Raw genomic sequence first — 7,825 nt, forward strand, 5'->3', positions numbered from 1 at the left:
AAATCATCATTATCGACATCTTTTAGAATTGATCCTTCTATTCTTTTTACTATATTTGCTACATATGCAGAATCTGTGATCAAATTAAAAGGCTCTGGAAAAAGTTGAAACGTTCTAACTACAGCTGCTAACTCCACAACTTGATGTGAACCTTCCACTGACTGAATATCTGACTCCCAGTCTTTAGTTTTTTCGTTTTGCCACGTAATAACTGACTTATGGGTTCTCCCTGAACCATCAGTAAACACTAATAGCTTCCAGAGGCACTTGACTTAAAATGGGCTTTTCCCTAAAATTTAATTTTGCTTGCAATAACTTGTGACTTGGGAAATGTATAGAACAAATACCCGAAAAATTTAACAACACAATCTGCAAATCCTCTGACTTTTGCAATGCCCAATCAAAATACTCTCTCCTCAAAGGCAAGTAGATTATGGTAAAATCCCGACCTGCAATGGCCATTAACCTTTCCCTGGCTCTAATTACAATCTGAGCCAACATTTCCATCTTGGTAAAAATTGTCTTGGGAGACCTAGAAGATAAAAAAACCCATTCTATTATCAACAAAGGGTCCCCTTTCAGAACGTCCCACTGAAATATCAGTCCATATAACTGTTTGTTTCCCCCAAAAATTGCAAGAAAATAAGGCAATGAATGCACACGTTGATGAGCTTGTCTAGATTGAAGGGCTTCAGTGACCTTTTCAAGGGCTTTCTGAGCTTCAGGTGTCAAAGATCTCGGAGAAGTGATGTCACAATTCCCTCTAAGCAAGTCAAAAACCGGAGCAAGTTCATCATTGGTAATCCCTAAAGTAACTCTGATCCACTTGATTTCCCCCAAAAGTTGCTGCAGATCTTGTAAGGTGTTGACCTTAGTTTGGAGCTGAATTTTCTGAGGCTTGATGGAATGCTCTGTCATTCTCCACCCTAAATACTTCCATGGTGAAACTTCGCGTATTTTTTCAGTGGAGATTTCAAGTCCTGCTTCCTGAACTGCTGCAACAACATTATCACAAACCTCTTTTACTTCCTTTTGAGTCGAAGCTGAAATAAGTAAATCGTCCATGTAATGTAAAATCATTGCTCGAGGATGCTTTTGCTGCACAGGGGCCAAAGCCTGAGCCACAAACCATTGACATATAGTAGGAGAGTTCTTCATTCCATGTGGCAGAACCACCCAGTGGTATCTTTGCAGGGGTTCTTGTCTGTTGATACTTGCAATAGAAAAAGCAAACCGTGGAGCGTCATCTGGATGAAGTGGGATATTGAAAAAACAGTCTTTTAAGTCAATAATAACAAGAGGCCAGTCTCTCAGGATCATTGAGAGCGAAGGGAGACCCGGTTGTAGTGGTCCCATGTCTTCTATTACCTCATTGATCTTCCTGAGGTCTTGAAGCAGCCTCCAGGCACCAGATGCTTTCTTGCGAATGACAAACACTGGTGAATTCCACGGACTGTTCGTCACTCTAATGTGGCCTTTTCGTAATTGTTCTCTAATCAGTTCTTTAAGAGCACTCAATTTCTCTTCCTCCAGAGGCCATTGACTCACCCATACAGGATTATTAGTTTTCCAGGATAATTTTTGAGTGATAAATGCTGTCATGGCTTTTCACAAAAATCCACTTCCAGCCTTGCTCCCCACTGAGACAGCAGGTCCCTTCCCCAGGCTGTGATGGGTCTTTGCACCACAAAGGGACAGATGGCCTCTGTCTTCCCCGCTGGTCCTCTGACTGTGATCACGTATTCACTTCGTTGACAAACAGTGGCCCCTCCGATACCTGTAATAGGATCTAAAGGAGTAATTAAAGTCCAGTCCTTTGGCCAAAGCAAATAAGAAATCACTGTAACATCAGCACCAGTGTCCAGGAGACCTGTAATTTCAATAGTTTTGTTATTATGAGTTAGGCTGCAAGTCAGTTTTGGTCGGTTGCAGCCTATATGTTCCACCCAAAAAACATGAGAAGCTGTATTCATGTTCCCAATTGACATCCGTTGACCTTCAACAAGCTGCTCCTCTATATTAGGTGGCAAAGCAACAGCTGTAGCTATTGGAGTTCCTGCTGGAATGGCAAGTGGAAGGCACCAGGCTTGAACTAAAACTGTCAATTCTTCATTACAATTTGCTGAAACAATAGTTGGAAAAACCACAAGTCCCAAAATACGATTCCTTTCTTTACCTATAATTAGAAAATCTTGTCTCCTTTGTGAAGTTCCCGTCACTCCTGTAGAAACAACTGCATGACAATTCTGTAAAAAGCAGGTTAATTTGGAAGTTGCCAGCTCGCATTGTGCCCCTGGGGGTAAAAGGGTGGGATCGTTGGGTAACTGACTGGCCACCCAGGGTATGATGGGGCCGGATAATTCATGTATCCTGCCCCAGGGAAGCCTCCTGGCTGCTGGAAAGCCACTATTTGTTTCGGCACTCAGTGGGGCGCGCTCACTCTCCCGTTTCCCGTCAACAGATTCCCTTCAATATCATATTTAGAACGGCATTGGCTAGCTTGATGCTTCCCCTTTCTGCATCTTGGGCAATGACCAGTTGACTTTTTGCTCTCTGCTGGCTCTGGGCAATTCTTTATCAAATGTCCTGATTTTCCACATCTATAACATGATCCTTTAGAAGCACCATCTTTCTGAAACTTATTATTTTGCAAAAGTGCTGAACTAAGATTATCAAGAGCCTTTGCAAGGTAATCATTATTCTCTTTAAGTTTTTCCCCAATCTTCTCTCCCATAGTATCTGCTTGAAGAGTAGCTATACGTTGGGGAGTGCCAATCTTACTGCAAGCCTCTAGCATCCGTGAGAGATCGGGGTTAGAATCTGGCAGGCTTTGAATAACTTTTTTTACACTCACTATTAGCATTCATGAAAGCAAGAGTTTGAAGCATCAGTGTACGGATTCTATCATCTCCCTCTGGGGTCCCCGCTGGCTGAGTCAGAAGCAAGGCTTTGCAAGCAGCCCTCAATATCATTGAGCACTGCTCTAGGCAAATCTACTGCCTGGTCTTCAGTTCTATCATGTGGGGCTTCTCCTGCTAAATCTGCCAGTGTAAACTGAGCATTGGGACCCCCAGCATATCCTTCAATTAATTGATTTAAAAACCTTTTCCACCTTCCTTCCCACAAAATTAATTGTGATTCCGTCAACAATGCTCCAGCAATACAACGGCAATCATGCGGTGTCAAATCCACACTGTTAAACATTCCTCTCAATAATTGCCTAAAATATGGTGAGCCCAATCCATCCTCCTTCAATACCTTCCTCAGCTCCTTAACATCTTGATGATCTATTGGTTCCCATCTAGGGTTCGCTCCTCCTCTGCCGTATCTAACAGGCAGAGCTAATAACGGTTCAGTAGCTAAATGAAAATCTTTCTCTTTAATTGCTTGGTGCCTCATTGCTGTCCAATTTACAGAAACATGCTGTGGAGTCTTTGACTGAGAATCCTCAGGCTTAAAAACAGACGAACTTCTTTCCCCGTTTGAGTTTTCTGGCTTTGATGTTGGAACCTCTGATCTCCCTGGAACGGGACAATCAACTCCTCTCTTTTTCTCAACAGCCCACTGATCTTCCCTCTCACCCTCAATAACGCCGTCCTGCCCCTCCTCCCTCCAATTCCCCCTCTTCTTTGCCAACTCTGCCTCATCTATGGATAGAGAAGGAGGGTTGTCCCATGCAGGCACAGAAACCGCAGCACCGCGGCTACGCGGGGGGGGGGGGGGGGAGGGGGGATCCCGATCTCCCGTTCACATTGCCGGTCAGGCTGGGGGCGGGGACCGGCAACTCCGTCTCCGTAGGTGCACAATGAACACAGCAACGCGGGGCCGGTTGGGGACCCGCAGGCGCAGAAGAGGCGACGGCTGCCCGACGCAAAGGACTGACGTCATGAGGCAGCACTTGTTCGAAAACTTCCGCGTTGTCCCGATAAGTATGCAGAGATGGAAAACCCCCCGAACGCGCTCCCGAATCCAAACTCACGGCATAAGGTATGAAAGCCGACTGAGTCATTTGTGGAAAAGGCCCGTAAAATGCAGCAAAGCCGGCATCGTCCCGGTGCAAGGTAGAAAAAAACGGCGGCGCAGCTACCGTTAAAGGAAGCGGCCCGCACGGCCGGTACCTAGCACCCGCAGTCATGCCGTAAAAATCGCGACGTGCTTCCAGCGCAGCCAAAACTGGCGCTGCCGCTCGACTCAACCGCGGAGGGGAGGGAAACTGACAATCACCCGAATCCCCGACACTGGAACCCGGTACAGGACCCGCAGCTTTTTCGCCCTCGAAACTCCGTTCGGGGGCCGGTGGGACAGAACCAGGTCCCGCACTCGCAAAACAGGGCTCACTGTGTAACAATCGTGGCGGCGAGACCCCGAGATCGCGTTCAGGGCCATCCTCCCTAGCTGCAGGACCCCGCGGTGGGGTGGCTGCCCGAGATCGCGGTGGGGGGGCTCGGTTCCAGAATTTCCCTCAAAGGCTTGCAACGGCATCACAGAAGGGAGAGAGGAAACCTCTGTATCGACAAGATTATGCATTAACAGAGAATCACTAACATACTTCCAAGTTGGTAACAGCAACGGGGCTGTCTTATCACCTCGAGTAACATCTTCAAAAAGCTTAACTCCTATCTGATCCCAATAAGAAGCACTTAAGGCAGAATCAAGATCTATATCAGGAAACACTATGAGCATATACTAAAAGCTCTTTCACCTTTTTTTCAGAAACGTTAAAACCATGCTTTCTTAACAAGAATTTTAAGTAATCAAAGACATATTTCTGCTCTTTTGGCATATTATTTCGCTTTCTCTAATTCTAAATGGCACTACTCTTCACCCCAAAGCTCACCTCAATATAAGACAGGCGATGAGAAGGTCCAGACCCAGCCCCCTTCGTCCACCTTTTAGGGGTGCTTGCTCCTCTCAGCAACCGGTGGGGTGTCCAGCCTTCTTCTTGCCACACTCAAATGAGGGTTCGAGGGAGGCCCGACAGTAGATATAAAGCCTTGCAAAGCAAAGCGAAAGCACGGCACCAAACACGGGGCACCAAATGTGAGGTTTCTGGGGACCTCTGGGTGCCTCTTGTGCACCCACACTGTCGGGCTACTTCTTCTTTTATGTAAAAAGCAAATCGGCTAATAGTAGCTGTAAAGTTATTTATTGCAGAAACACATCAGTCTCAAATGCAGTCAAAGCTAACAAAGTCCATTCCAGGTTCTAGCTCAAAGTCCCAAACAGAAGCAGAAGCACCCCGTGGTCCCAGCAGGGCCGGAGGAGCCGGGCAGCTCCTATCTTCTTCTCGGGTCTTGATTTCAGCGGCGAAAAAAAAAGCAGAGCAAAAGCTGTGGCATAAAAGCAATGGCTAAAAGCAATGTCTCTTTCCAAGCCTCTTCTTTTATAGAAACTTACGAGCAAACTAAGACGTAGAATCGGACCAGACTCGGACCACTACTTCTTAACCTATTAGAATTCTAATTTCTTAACACACCAAGCTATGTAAAAATTACGGTCATGGCCTATCTTGTTCTAACTTAAAAATGTGAGCAATTTTCTTAACTCTAACTCTATTATGTCTAAAGCTAAGTTCTTGGAGCCTCTAAGAAAACACTAGCATGTTTTTCAACCTTCACTAAAACATGCACTACTTCTTAGGCATCTAAGACCTTTTGCTCACTAAAAGCACTTAAAACTTATTCCATTTACTTACTTATTTTCTTTATCTTATGTTATAGCTGAAGTCTACACCTCTGCCTTATAAGTAAGAGGCCTAATATACTTCAATCCATCCAAAGGTTTCAACTCAATACCAGCATTGTGATCTCTCCCTGAAGGATTCAGAGAAACTCCTGACTTACTGACTCCAACAGTGCTGCACACAAGCACGGTACTTGTGCGGCTTTGTTCACGGCCGTCGCCAAGTCTGGCGCTGCTTTCACTCCCCGGCGGCCAAAAGCCGCTGAAGCGGCGCCACACAGCCAGTAGTGTGCCGGCAGCCAAGCGCTCGAGAACGCTGCTCCTGCCCAAGCCCGCCTAGGGCGTGCACCTTTGTTCTCAGAGCTCCGTGCAACAATCTGCCTCTTTCGCAGTTCGAATGGAAAACGAAAGCTTTTCGCCTACGCCGTACACAGAGATCCATTGCCAGGACTAGAAGGTCTTATGGCCGGAGCTCGCCCCCGCCGCGAGGAAGCTGCTATTAGCACCGCATTGCAGGGGCACTTCTCGCTCCTTGACTACGTGCTCAGCGCTCTCCGAATTCGCTGCTAGCTCCTCGGTCCTTCTCAGCTGCAAGTAGCAGCGCTCACAGTACACAGAGCTTCGCGTGGACAGAGGACCTGGAGGGACATATCGCACACGAAAATGTGCCAGGACAGAGAAGTGTTCTACATTGTGCCTTCTCGTCATCCAGTTTGTGCTTATGATGCTTCTGCTGTTAGGAATCGCTCCTTCAAAGACGAGCGAGACCGTCTTTCTGGGTGCATTGCACTGAGTGAGAGCTCGCTATGGGCTTTGCACTCGGAGCCAAGGCAACAGGGCGTGCTTGCCCGCAGAACTGAGGACAAGCTGTTTGGCAGAACTGAAACTGAGCGCTGGAGTTCAGCTTTGTCCAGAAGGCAGAAGGCGAAGAACGAAGCCGTTTGCGAGCGCAGTGCAGAGAAGAGCACACGAGCAGTCAAAGAACTCCTTCACAATCACTTTCACTTCTCAGTGCTCTTGCTTCTTGGAAAAGTAGCACACAGCCATTGCACGCCAGGGCAAAAGCTGGGGCAGTGCCCTTCCTCACACCTTCGCTGTGGTGTACTCCATTGTTGGGGGTTGAATGCTTCCCTTTTCTTTCTCTGGAATTTCCTCCCTTGTTATGCTAAGTGGCTGCATCTTAAGGTAATGTTCTCTAGCAGGGAGGTGAGTGGAGGGAGGGGGGGGTGAAACCGGAAAAAGGGAAGTCGGGACTGGGTCGGGAGCGGGCTGGAAAACTCACTCCTTTGGCTCGTGGAGGGAGAGGACGCCCCGTGCTCGGATCTAACAACTCCCCTGCCACCCCAGCGCTGAGATCCATGCTCCCTGCCTTTGGACATCGCTCTGCTGCTCTCCCACCTCACCCTAATACCTCCGGACACTCTGCCGAGCACCACGACCGACACCGTGAGGGGGGAGTCAGTTTCCCCATCCCTCTCACCCCTGGACCACTGCCGCCATCACTCCAGCCATCTTCGACTGCGCGGGACCTGTCCTGCCCACAACACCGGTAACTGAGCGCAGGGAGACGGCCTGAGGCCAAAAGGGACTGGAGCTGAGCTATACTGTTCTGTTCTGTTGTCAATTTTTATAGCTGTTGTTGTTTTCTGCCTTGTTAGATAACAGTAAAGAACTGTTATTCTTATCCCCACATCTCCTGCCTGAAGGCCTCTGATTTGGACCTAAAATAATTAAAAGGGACGGGGTTGCATTCTGCATTTTAGGAAGGGGGCTCTTGCCTTTCCTTAGACCATACCTGTCTTTCAAACCAAGACAGGGACTCATTGCAAAAAGGATCAGGGAGATGCCTAGGAAGAGTCACAGGTGAATCCAGGAGACTATAGTGGAGGACTATTCAGTTTTCCAATCACTTTCCTTAAAAAACTCTACAAAACTGTAATAAAAAAACAAACAAAACAAACAAACAAACAAACAAAAAAAGCAGGCCAAACAAACACACAAAAACCCCCAACCAAGAATCCCCAAAGAGACAAAAAAAGCCCCAAAAAATGCCCACAAAAAACCCAACCAAAACTGAAAAAAAACCCCAAACCCAACAAATGAAAAAATCAGGGTGAAGGTTTTTAGTAACTTTAAAAATAAC

General features: G+C 47.1%; 1 long non-coding RNA gene across 1 annotated transcript; it reads left to right on the forward strand.

Annotated features, from left to right (window-relative positions):
• The first annotated feature begins 3,860 nt into the window (after window positions 1–3,860).
• Window positions 3,861–7,374, forward strand: LOC148220379 (uncharacterized). Its single transcript, XR_015798985.1, has 3 exons — window positions 3,861–3,987; window positions 5,721–6,867; window positions 7,030–7,374. It is a non-coding gene; the product is annotated as an uncharacterized LOC148220379 (long non-coding RNA).
• Window positions 7,375–7,825: the final 451 nt, after the last annotated feature.

Source organism: Sturnus vulgaris, chromosome W (genome assembly GCF_052056855.1).
Source record: "Sturnus vulgaris isolate bStuVul1 chromosome W, bStuVul1.hap1, whole genome shotgun sequence".
In the NCBI taxonomy this organism is placed as follows: Eukaryota; Metazoa; Chordata; class Aves; order Passeriformes; family Sturnidae; genus Sturnus; species Sturnus vulgaris.